Below are 11,546 nucleotides of genomic sequence, written 5' to 3'. Positions count from 1 at the left end.
TAAGGGTTGGTAACAGGCTGATTGGTCAGCTATTTGAGCCAGTAAAGGGGGCGTTACTATTTTTGGGTAGCGGAATTACTTTTGCTTCCCTTTCTAGTGGGCTTAAATTGAAGATATGGCAAATAGGAGTGCAATATCGTCCGCTAATATCCACAGAAAAAAGCATCTAAGTACTTGGCAATATGAGTGGGTTTTGTGATGAATGAGCCATCTGATTCAATGAATGATGGAGCTGAATTTCATTGAACTTTTTACTATCATTCTTCATACCATTTATCTTTGTTTCTTAGTAGTTTCTTCAGTTTAGTCACATGATTTCTCAATTTGCAGTAAGTTTGCCAATCGGTTGTGCAGCCAGACTTGTTTTCCATTCCTTTTGCCTCATCCCTCTCAACTATACAATCTTTCAATTCCTCATCAATCCAAGGGATTTTATCCGTTTTCACAGTCATTTTCTTAATGGGTGCGTGCTTATTAGTAACTGGAATAAGCAATTTCATAAATGGGTCAAGTGCAGCATCTGGTTGCTCCTCATTACACACTACAGAGCAACAAATATTACTTACATCAACAACATAGGAATCACCACAAAACTTATTGTATGACCTCTTATACACTTTGGTTTTCCTAGATGTGGCTACTATATTGTGATCACTACATCAATGGATTTGGATACTGCTTTAAAGAAAATGTCTGCAGCATCAGTAAAGATGTGATCAATACTTGTTGATGATTTAATTCCTGTGCTGTTTGCAACTAACCTGGTAGGTTGACTGATAACCTGAACCAGGTTGCAGGCACTGGTTACAGTTCAAAGCTTTTTCTTGAGTGGGCAGCTTGTAACTAACTTGTAACTAACTAGTAACTAAAGAAATTGTCACTTTATGGCAATGATAATCATTTTTGGGACCAAATTATAAAGATTGTCTAAGTACACCAGACATTAGAGTTGCGTATATTTTGTATTGTTTTAAATACATTAACCAATGAGAAGCGATTGGGAAGAACTCTTAGATTTCATTGGTGTTTTTAATCAGACAATATTTTAGCTAGCCTAGCAATATGCCCTCCAGTATTTGTCGGTCTACTAGATCAGGGTTAGACTGTATATTACTCACTGTGATACTTCAGAGGGCTGTACATAAAGCTTTTGTATTAATCTTATTATAATGTACATCTAGTGATGTACATCTAGTGATAAGGCTTCGTTGTTGATGATGCTATTTATTTTTAACCTAGCTTTGAATTATGACAAAATCAAGAACTGAATCGAGGGAAGTTAAATCACATACAGTTGAAGTTGGAAGTTTACATACACCTTAGCCAAATACATTTAAACTCAATTTTTCACAATTCCTGACATTTAATCCTAGTAAACATTCCGTCTTAGGTCGGTTAGGATCACCACTTTATTTTAAGAATGTGAAATGTCCGAATAATAGTAGAGAGAACGATTTATTTCTGCTTTTATTTCTTTCATCACAATTCCAGTGGGTCAGAAGTTTACATACACTCAATTAGTATTTGGTAGCATTGCCTTCAAACTTGGATCAAACATTTTGGGTAGCCTTCTACAAGCTTTCCACAAAAAGTTGGGTGCATTTTGGCCCATTCCTCCTGACAGAGCTGGTGTAACTGAGTCAGGTTTGTAGGCCTCCTTGCTCGCACACGCTTCTTCAGTTCTGCCCACATATTTTATATTTTCTAACAGTTCTATTTTTGGTTCATCAGATCAGAGGATATTTCTCCAAAAAGTATGATCTTCGTCCCCATGTGCAGTTGCAAACCGTAGTCTGGCTTTTTTATGGTGGTTTTGGAGCAGTGGCTTCTTCCTTGCTGAGTGGCCTTTCAGGTTATGTCCACATAGGTCTCGTTTTACTGTGGATATAGATACTTTTGTACCTGTTTTCTCCAGCATCTTCACAAGGTCCTGTGCTGTTGTTCTGAAGTTAACAACAGCAAAGGACCTTGTGAAGATACTGGAGGAAAACATGTACAAAACTACGGTAAAACGAGTCCTATATCGACATAACCTGAAAGGCCGCTCAGCAAAGAAGAAGCCGCTGCTCCAAAACCGCCATAAAAAGCCAGACTACAGTTGGCAACTACAAATGGGGACGGAGATTGTACTTTTTGGAGAAGTGTCCTCTGATCTGATGAAACATAAATAGACCAGTTTGGCCATAATGACTATCGTTATGTTTGGAGGAAAAATGGGGGAGGCTTGCAAGCCGATTAACACCATACCAACCGTGAAGTGTGGGGGTGGCAGCATCATGTTGTGGGGGTGCTTTGCTGCAGGATGGGCTGGTGCACGTCGTGCGTTTCCGTCAGTAGATTAGTGGGGTTCCGTGTGGTAGAGGGGACCAATCCAATTGGCAAAATAGATATAGTTATAGTGACCCAAGAAAATTGTCCGATAAACCTATTCAGATAGCAGCTGATAAGACCGATAACGTCGGTAGTCCAGTCGTGAAGGCCCGGTGGGGCTCTGCGTCGGCAGTAAAACGGGTCCGGATAGGTGATTGTAGCCCAGTGTGGAGTGCCATTGAGGGCTTTCACCATTTTGAAGTAGTCAACTAGGTGGGACTTGCTATGAGTTAAGGAAGAATCACAGAATTCAGCAGGAGGGGTCAGACAATGAAAAATATACTCCTGAGCAAACATTCCATAATTGCAGATGGCAGTAAATCAGCAACCTTCTTTTTATTTCTGTTCAAACTATATAAACTCCAGCACAGTAGGTGGTTGTATGCACATTTTCAGTTTACTTACAAACTGCCAATACACTCATAAAAGTAAACAAAGAAGACATTGACTACTTTAAAATGGATATAGCATCAATGGTGCTGCACATGCTGTCACAGAAGCAGCCATTGCAAAGGTAAGAGATAAGCTCTTCTATAAAAACAAAACGTTACTCGTCACATACTCAGTTAACAGCAGTGAAATGGATGTGTGCTTGCTCCCTCAACAGTATTAGTGAAATTGAAAAATATTTTCATATCCGTCACATAATTCAACTGTATATTTATTGTCACTTAATGTAATTAATTATTCCAGGAGAGGAAGGACATGCATGACTTTCTTTCTGGCTCTCCTCTCTGCTAAGGCCGATGCGGCCCCTGCAGCGCAGACCTCTGCCAGACACACCACCACTGCCCCCGAAAGCTTCTCCATGGGCCCATGAAGACAGGAGTATGTCCTGGACCACTGCTAGTGGACAGAGCCATTGAGAGCAGCTATTAATGGGCTACTGGCCTAGCACCACAGGAAGAAAGAGATCCATAAGCAGTTGGATCTGCTCTGCTATTTAAAAAAATATATATATTTCACCTTTATTTAACCAGGTAGGCTAGTTGAGAACAAGTTCTCATTTGCAACTGCGACCTGGCCAAGATAAAGCATAGCATTGTGAACAGACAACACAGAGTTACACATGGAGTAAACAATTAACAAGTCAATAACACAGTAGAAAAAAAGGGGAGTCTATATACAATGTGTGCAAAAGGCATGAGGAGGTAGGCGAATAATTACAATATTGCAGATTAACACTGGAGTGATAAATGATCAGATGATCATGTACAGGTGATATGATGATCATGTACAGAGATATTGGTGTGCAAAAGAGCAGAAAAATAAATAAATAAAAACTGTGAGGATGAGGTAGGTGAAAATGGGTGGGCTATTTACCAATAGATTATGTACAGCTGCAGCGATCGGTCAGCTGCTCAGATAGCTGATGTTTGAAGTTGGTGAGGGAGATAAATGTCTCCAACTTCAGCGATTTTTGCAATTCGTTCCAGTCACAGGCAGCAGAGTACTGGAACGAAAGGCGGCCGAATGAGGTGTTGGCTTTAGGGATGGTCAGTGAGATACACCTGCTGGAGCGCGTGCTACGGATGGGTGTTGCCATCGTGACCAGTGAACTGAGATAAGGCGGAGCTTTACCTAGCATGGCCTTGTAGATGACCTGGAGCCAGTGGGTCTGGCGACGAATATGTAGCGAGGGCCAGCCGACTAGAGCATACAAGTCGCAGTGGTGGGTAGTATAAGGTGCTTTAGTGACAAAACGGATGGCACTGTGATAAACTGCATCCAGTTTGCTGAGTAGAGTGTTGGAAGCAATTTTGTAGATGACATCGCCGAAGTCGAGGATCGGTAGGATAGTCAGTTTTACTAGGGTAAGCTTGGCAGCGTGAGTGAAGGAGGCTTTGTTGCGGAATAGAAAGCCGACTCTTGATTTGATTTTCGATTGGAGATGTTTGATATGGGTCTGGAAGGAGAGTTTGCAGTCTAGCCAGACACCTAGGTACTTATAGGTGTCCACATATTCAAGGTCGGAACCATCCAGTGTGGTGATGCTAGTCGGGCATGCGGGTGCAGGCAGCGATCGGTTGAAAAGCATGCATTTGGTTTTACTAGCGTTTAAGAGCAGTTGGAGGCCACGGAAGGAGTGTTGTATGGCATTGAAGCTCGTTTGGAGGTTAGATAGCACAGTGTCCAATGACGGGCCGAAAGTATATAGAATGGTGTCGTCTGCGTAGAGGTGGATCAGGGAATCGCCCGCAGCAAGAGCAACATCATTGATATATACAGAGAAAAGAGTCGGCCCGAGAATTGAACCCTGTGGCACCCCCATAGAGACTGCCAGAGGACCGGACAGCATGTCCTCCGATTTGACACACTGAACTCTGTCTGCAAAGTAATTGGTGAACCAGGCAAGGCAGTCATCCGAAAAACCGAGGCTACTGAGTCTGCCGATAAGAATATGGTGATTGACAGAGTCGAAAGCCTTGGCAAGGTCGATGAAGACGGCTGCACAGTACTGTCTTTTATCGATGGCGGTTATGATGTCATTTAGTACCTTGAGTGTGGCTGAGGTGCACCCGTGACCGGCTCGGAAACCAGATTGCGTAGCGGAGAAGGTACGGTGGGATTCGAGATTGTCAGTGACCTGTTTGTTGACTTGGCTTTCGAAGACCTTAGATAGGCAGGGCAGAATGGATATAGGTCTGTAACAGTTTGGGTCCAGGGTGTCTCCCCCTTTGAAGAGGGGGATGACTGCGGCAGCTTTCCAATCCTTGGGGATCTCAGATGATATGAAAGAGAGGTTGAACAGGCTGGTAATAGGGGTTGCGACAATGGCGGCGGATAGTTTCAGAAATAGAGGGTCCAGATTGTCAAGCCCAGCTGATTTATACGGGTCCAGGTTTTGCAGCTCTTTCAGAACATCTGCTATCTGGATTTGGGTAAAGGAGAACCTGGAGAGGCTTGGGCGAGGAGCTGCGGGGGGGGGTCGGAGCTGTTGGCCGAGGTAGGAGTAGCCAGGCAGAAGGCATGGCCAGCCTTTGAGAAATGCTTGTTGAAGTTTTCGATAATCATGGATTTGTCGGTGGTGACCGTGTTCCCTAGCCTCAGTGCAGTGGGCAGCTGGGAGGAGGTGCTCTTGTTCTCCATGGACTTCACAGTGTCCCAGAACTTTTTGGAGTTGGAGCTACAGGATGCAAACTTCTGCCTGAAGAAGCTGGCCTTAGCTTTCCTGACTGACTGCATGTATTGGTTCCTGACTTCTCTGAACAGTTGCATATCGCGGGGACTGTTCGATGCTATTGCAGTCCGCCACAGGTTGTTTTTGTGCTGGTCGAGGGCAGTCAGGTCTGGAGTGAACCAAGGGCTATATCTGTTCTTAGTTCTGCATTTTTTGAACCGAGCATGCTTATCTAAAATCGTGAGGAAGTTACTCTTAAAGAATGACCAGGCATCCTCAACTGACGGGATGAGGTCAATGTCCTTCCAGGATACCCGGGCCAGGTCGATTAGAACGGCCTGCTCACAGAAGTGTTTTAGGGAGCGTTTGACAGTGATGAGGGGTGGTCGTTTGACTGCGGCACCATAGCGGATACAGGCAATGAGGCAGTGGTCGCTGAGATCCTGGTTGAAGACAGCGGAGGTGTATTTGGAGGGCCAGTTGGTCAGGATGACGTCTATGAGGGTGCCCTTGCTTACAGAGTTAGGGTTGTACCTGGTGGGTTCCTTGATGATTTGTGTGAGATTGAGGGCATCTAGCTTAGATTGTAGGACTGCCGGGGTGTTAAGCATTTCCCAGTTTAGGTCACCTAACAGAACAAACTCTGAAGCTAGATGGGGGGCAATCAATTCACAAATGGTGTCCAGGGCACAGCTGGGAGCTGAGGGGGGTCGGTAGCAGGCGGCAACAGTGAGAGACTTATTTCTGGAGAGAGTAATTTTCAGAATTAGTAGTTCGAACTGTTTGGGAATGGACCTGAAAAGTATGACATTACTTTGCAGGCTATCTCTGCAGTAGACTACAACTCCTCCCCCTTTGGCAGTTCTATCTTGACGGAAGATGTTACAGTTGGGTATGGAAATCTCTGAATTTTTGATGGCCTTCCTGAGCCAGGATTCAGACACGGCAAGGACATCAGAGTTAGCAGAGTGTGCTAAAGCAGCGAGTAAAACAAACTTAGGGAGGAGGCTTCTGATGTTGACATGCATGAAACCAAGGCTTTTTCGATCACAGAAGTCAACAAATGAGGGTGCCTGGGGACATGCAGGGCCTGGGTTTACCTCCACATCACCCGCGGAACAGAGAAGGAGTAGTATGAGGGTGCGGCTAAAGGATATCAAAACTGGTCGCCTAGAGCGTTGGGGACAGAGAATAAGAGGAGCAGGTTTCTGGGCATGGTCGAATATATTCAGGGCATAATGCGCAGACAGGGGTATGGTGGGGTGCGGGTACGGCGGAGATAAGCCCAGGCACTGGGTGATGATGAGAGAGGTTTTATCTCTGGACATGCTGGTTGTAATGGGCGAGGTCACCGCATATGTGGGAGGTGGGACAAAGGAGGTATCAGGGGTATGAGGAGTGGGACTAGGGGCTCCATTGTGAACTAAAACAATGATAACTAACCTGAGCAACAGTATACAAGGCATATTGACATTTGAGAGGGACATACAGCGAGGCATACAGTAATCACAGGTGTTGAATTGGGAAGCTAGCTAAAACAGTGGGTGAGACAACAGCTAATCAGCTAGCATAACAACAGCAGGTAAAATGGCATTGACTAGGCAACGGGGCCGACAGATAAAACAAACAAGCAGAATGGAGTACCGTGATTAATGGACAGTCCAGCGTGCATCAGCTATGTAGCCAAGTGATCAGAGTCCAGGGGACAGCGGTGGATGGGGCAGGGGGGCTGGACTAGCCAGTGTTATCCAGGTTAAAAAACTAACAATGACTAAATAGCTTGTAGCTAGTTAGCTGGTTAGCTTCTGGAGGTTCTTGAGTGTGTTCTAAAAATTAAAAATAATACCGATTCCGTATCACATTGGGTGAGGCAGGTTTCCGGAAGGTATAAACAAATTTTAAAAAATCGGGAAGAGATAGAAAGTACATATGGGCCACTGCGTGTTTGGGACGCGGCGATGCAGACGGTTAGCAGGCCTGTGCTAACAAGCTAACAGATTAGCAGGCCGGGGTAAACAAGGTAGTAGTTAGCGGACCTGGGCTAAACAAGCTAGCGGTTAGCATGCCGAATTAGCAAGCAAGGAGATAGCGAGGGCTAAAGAGTGTGCCTTTGGAGGACGTCGCGAAGGGGTGAGTCTGTTTATTCCTCTTCATGCAGTGACATCGATAGACCGGTTGTGGGTCCGGGTATTGTAGCCCAGGAGTATGCTAGGAGCACAGGATCTCTGGCCGGGCTAGCTTCAAGCTACGTGGGTGGAAACACTAGCCAGGAGTAATCAACCAGGGTTGCGGTTTAGCTCGATAGCTAGTTGTGAAGATCCAGCTGAAAAATGTTCCGTTTGCGGTGGGAATCCGGGGATAAAAAAATAAATAGGTCCGTTATGCTCCGGTTAGCGTCGCGTTGTTCGAACTGGCGAGAGCTTTCCAAGCTAAAGGTTAGCTGATGACCGGTTAGCTGAAGACCGCTAGCATAGCTGGTGGTTAGCTGGCTAGCTTCAGTTGAGGGGTTCCGGTTCCGAAGTAAATATAAATACTTTAGGAAAAGTAGCTACATTGGGTGAGGCGGGTTGCAGGAGAGTATTTGGAAGCTTAGGTTTAGCAAAATGTTTTTAAAGATATGCGAAGAAAAATATCTAAAACAAAAAAGAGACGATATTTACAGAGAGACGATACGACAGGACGACTTACTGTTACGCCATATTGGAACAGAAGAACTCCTGCCCAGAGAACTCCTGGAGTCACTCAGCTCTGGCATTATGTTACTGCAGAGAGTGAAACGGTCAGTGTCCCAGTCACGTACACTGCCATCTGCACTTACAAAACAGAAGGCCTCATCAACTCAAGGATGCCATTTAAGGATTTTGCTACCTTCCTTCAGTGGACGCAGGAGGCCACGAAGCAGAGGGGGGGGGGGGCAGCGTGGAAGGAGCAAACAGAGGAAATAGAAAATCCCCAGAACAGCATCCTTCTGGCCATCTGTCCAGGTTCTGCCACCAGACTCTGAACCAAACCCCTAACAGCCCTCACACACATACCGGCTTTCCTGGAGTGGCAGGAAAATATCTACTTGCTAGCCAAAGTGTTTTGCCTGTACAGGGCACAGGAATTGGAGGGAGCTTCAACAGTATGCCTTTTGATAGACTAGAAAGTAGAAATGGATGGTGGAGAAGGGGGAGTGACTCTAAAGACACATCAAATAAAATTATTTGGGTCAGAAACACGTTTCACAGATGTTAATGTGCGTGTAGCGAAAATTTTGTGCTTCTATTTCCGACAGATATTACTGCACTAACAAGTAATCTAACAATTCCAGACACACAGGTACAGAAATAAATAGCTGAAAATCTATTTCCATTGAGTGAAGTGGATTGGACTCGTTTGATTTGCTTATTTCAGTTACTTTTCATTCTATTACATTACTGTGCATACATTGCAGTTTATCTATTTTGTGTAAATGTTGAACAAAGACTAACATTTTATTCTTATAGCTGTGATTAGGTCTTAAATTATAAACCAATTGCTACAGTTAGTGTGTGAATGTTTGTTGAACAAAGGATTGTGCTCCAACAAAGTAAACCATTCTTTTTTATGTTGTCTTTATAAGATGGACATATATACATTACAATTGTGCTTCAACATTATAAATACGCCTTTGATTTCAGTAAAGTAAATCTCAACGATTTGAGAGAAACATGGTAATGTTTCACTGATTGCCCATAAAGGAAAATGGTTCCTACATGATAGTGCTGCTTTGTTACCCAACTGATCTGGTGACCTTTCTGTCATCCTGTGAACCCTGTTCATTGCTGCTCGCAGCTATTTTTCGATTCATAATATTTCTGTGGTTACAATTATGACTGAGGCATCAGAACAAACGCAGCGAAGTCAGAATCCTGAAAAGCTAGTTTTATTTACAGCAGAATATACTTTACATGAGAACAGGACTTTACATGACAAAGACAGGACATAGAATGAAACAATACACACCTTATTGCCTGTAAAACAAATTATATTGAATTACAATGTAAGATAAGTTCATATGTATGCATAGTTAGATACAGTATTTAATTTAAGCTGCTATTCCCGACATACATCACATTACTTAGTACATATGATATGCTTCAATGAATAACACACACAGTATGTAGACTACCTACATTAAAATATAAACATTTACAGAGTATTTTTACAGAGTATTGATGCTGAACATGAGAAAGAATAAGAAATAGATACATGTATAACTTTTAAGTGGATCTCCCTCAAGATGTGGCTGTTACTCTGACTTGTAAGAACAGGAAGTTATTCTACATGGCACAGACACAGAACCATGATGCCAGACCTAAACCCTGCATAGAGGGGCTCAGTGAATTGTACATTTCCATTGAAGTCATTTAGCAGACGTTCTTATCCAGAGCGACTTACAGTTTGTACTTAAGGTAGCTAAGACAACCACATATCACAGTCATGGTAAGTAAAACTTTTAAAAACAGCTATCAGCAAAGTCAGTGCTGGTAAGAAAAGACAAGTGTGAGTGTTAGGCAAGCTCAATGTTTGTTTTTTATTTTCAAGGGGGAGGTGTGCTGAGGACTTACTGGGCAGGGACTCTAAAGATGGGCTGGGAGAGGACTGTAGGAGTTTAGTTAGTTTTTTATTTTATTTTTTATTTTTACAGGGACAGTGCACATTAATCAATGTTTCAGTAAAAGTGCCGGTTTTAGCCAGCCGGTTAATTTTCAACCGCAGTTCCTGGGCAGGTTATTAAAAACAATTACAATATAGACAATAGCAACATAGTACAAGCAAAACATAGCAACATAGGACAAGCAAGACATGGCATACAGACAGAGCAACATAGGACAAGCAAGACATAGCATACAGACAGAGCAACATAGAACAAAAAGCAGCAAGACAAAATTCATAAAAGCAACAAAGTGTTTCCACACCTCACAAGCTACAGACAACATGGAAAGCGGCAACACACAGCTAGGGACCAAGTTCACAAATCTGATTGACCTTTAGCCATGTCTTCAAGCATTTTGTGAAAGTGTGATATGTGGTGCAGTTATGTGTGTCTGATGGCAGTGTATTCCCGACATGGGAAGCTCTCACAGAGAATGCAGATTTACTAAAGGTGCTTTTCCTTAGGGGAACTATACAGTCACCTCTCATGGCAGACCTTGTGGGTCTGCTGCCATATGTCTGGGTTTTCTGTTTAACAAAAATATTAAGTGGAGGGGGAGCCAGGCCATTAAGGATCTTAAATACAAGACATGCGTCGGTGTATTGCACAAGATTTTCCCAACTCAAGAGCTCATGCTTTCTAAGGATGTGACAATGATGATGGCTATTGGGCTTCCTATCAAGCACTTTGAGAGCCTGTTTATAGACAGACTGAATAGGTTTTAATGTTGTACAGCAAGCTTGGGCCCAACTAGTCAAGCAGTATGTTAAGTGGGGGAGTATCATAGAGTTGAAGTACAGTTTTGCTACCTCTGTAGTCAGACAATTTCGTATAAATCGGAAATTAGCTAGGTTGAATTTAGTTATTTGAATTACCTTTTTCACATGCTTTTTAAAAGAGAGGTTGGAATCAAGTATGATGCCAAGGTACTTAAAATCGGATACCACCTGGAGCTTCTCCCCTGACACATAGACATCTGGCTCAGTAGCATCTGTTGCCCTCTTTGTGAAGAACATGCAAACAGTTTTTTTCACATTGAGATGCAAACACGAGTCACTGAGCCACTTTGTAACCTGGACCATTACAGTAGTGAGTTCTTGTGCAGCTTGTTGTTTGCTCTTTGCATGCACATATATCACTGTATCATCTGCATACATTTGAACTTCAGACCCAGTACAGACAGAAGGCAGATCATTAATGTACAGGCTGAACAGGAGGGGCCCCAGTATTGACCCTTGGGGCACGCCCACATCATAGCTACGAGTGGGCGACAGCTCATTGCTCACTCTGACACACTGAGTTCTGCCTTCAAGGTATGATTTCATCCATCTCAAGGCATCAGGGGAAAAGTTGAACTTGGACAATTTTGTGATG

Source organism: Oncorhynchus gorbuscha, linkage group LG17, assembly GCF_021184085.1.
Source record: "Oncorhynchus gorbuscha isolate QuinsamMale2020 ecotype Even-year linkage group LG17, OgorEven_v1.0, whole genome shotgun sequence".
Classification (NCBI taxonomy): Eukaryota; Metazoa; Chordata; class Actinopteri; order Salmoniformes; family Salmonidae; genus Oncorhynchus; species Oncorhynchus gorbuscha.
The sequence above is the reverse complement of the archived record's forward strand: the minus strand, read 5'-3'. Positions refer to the sequence as shown.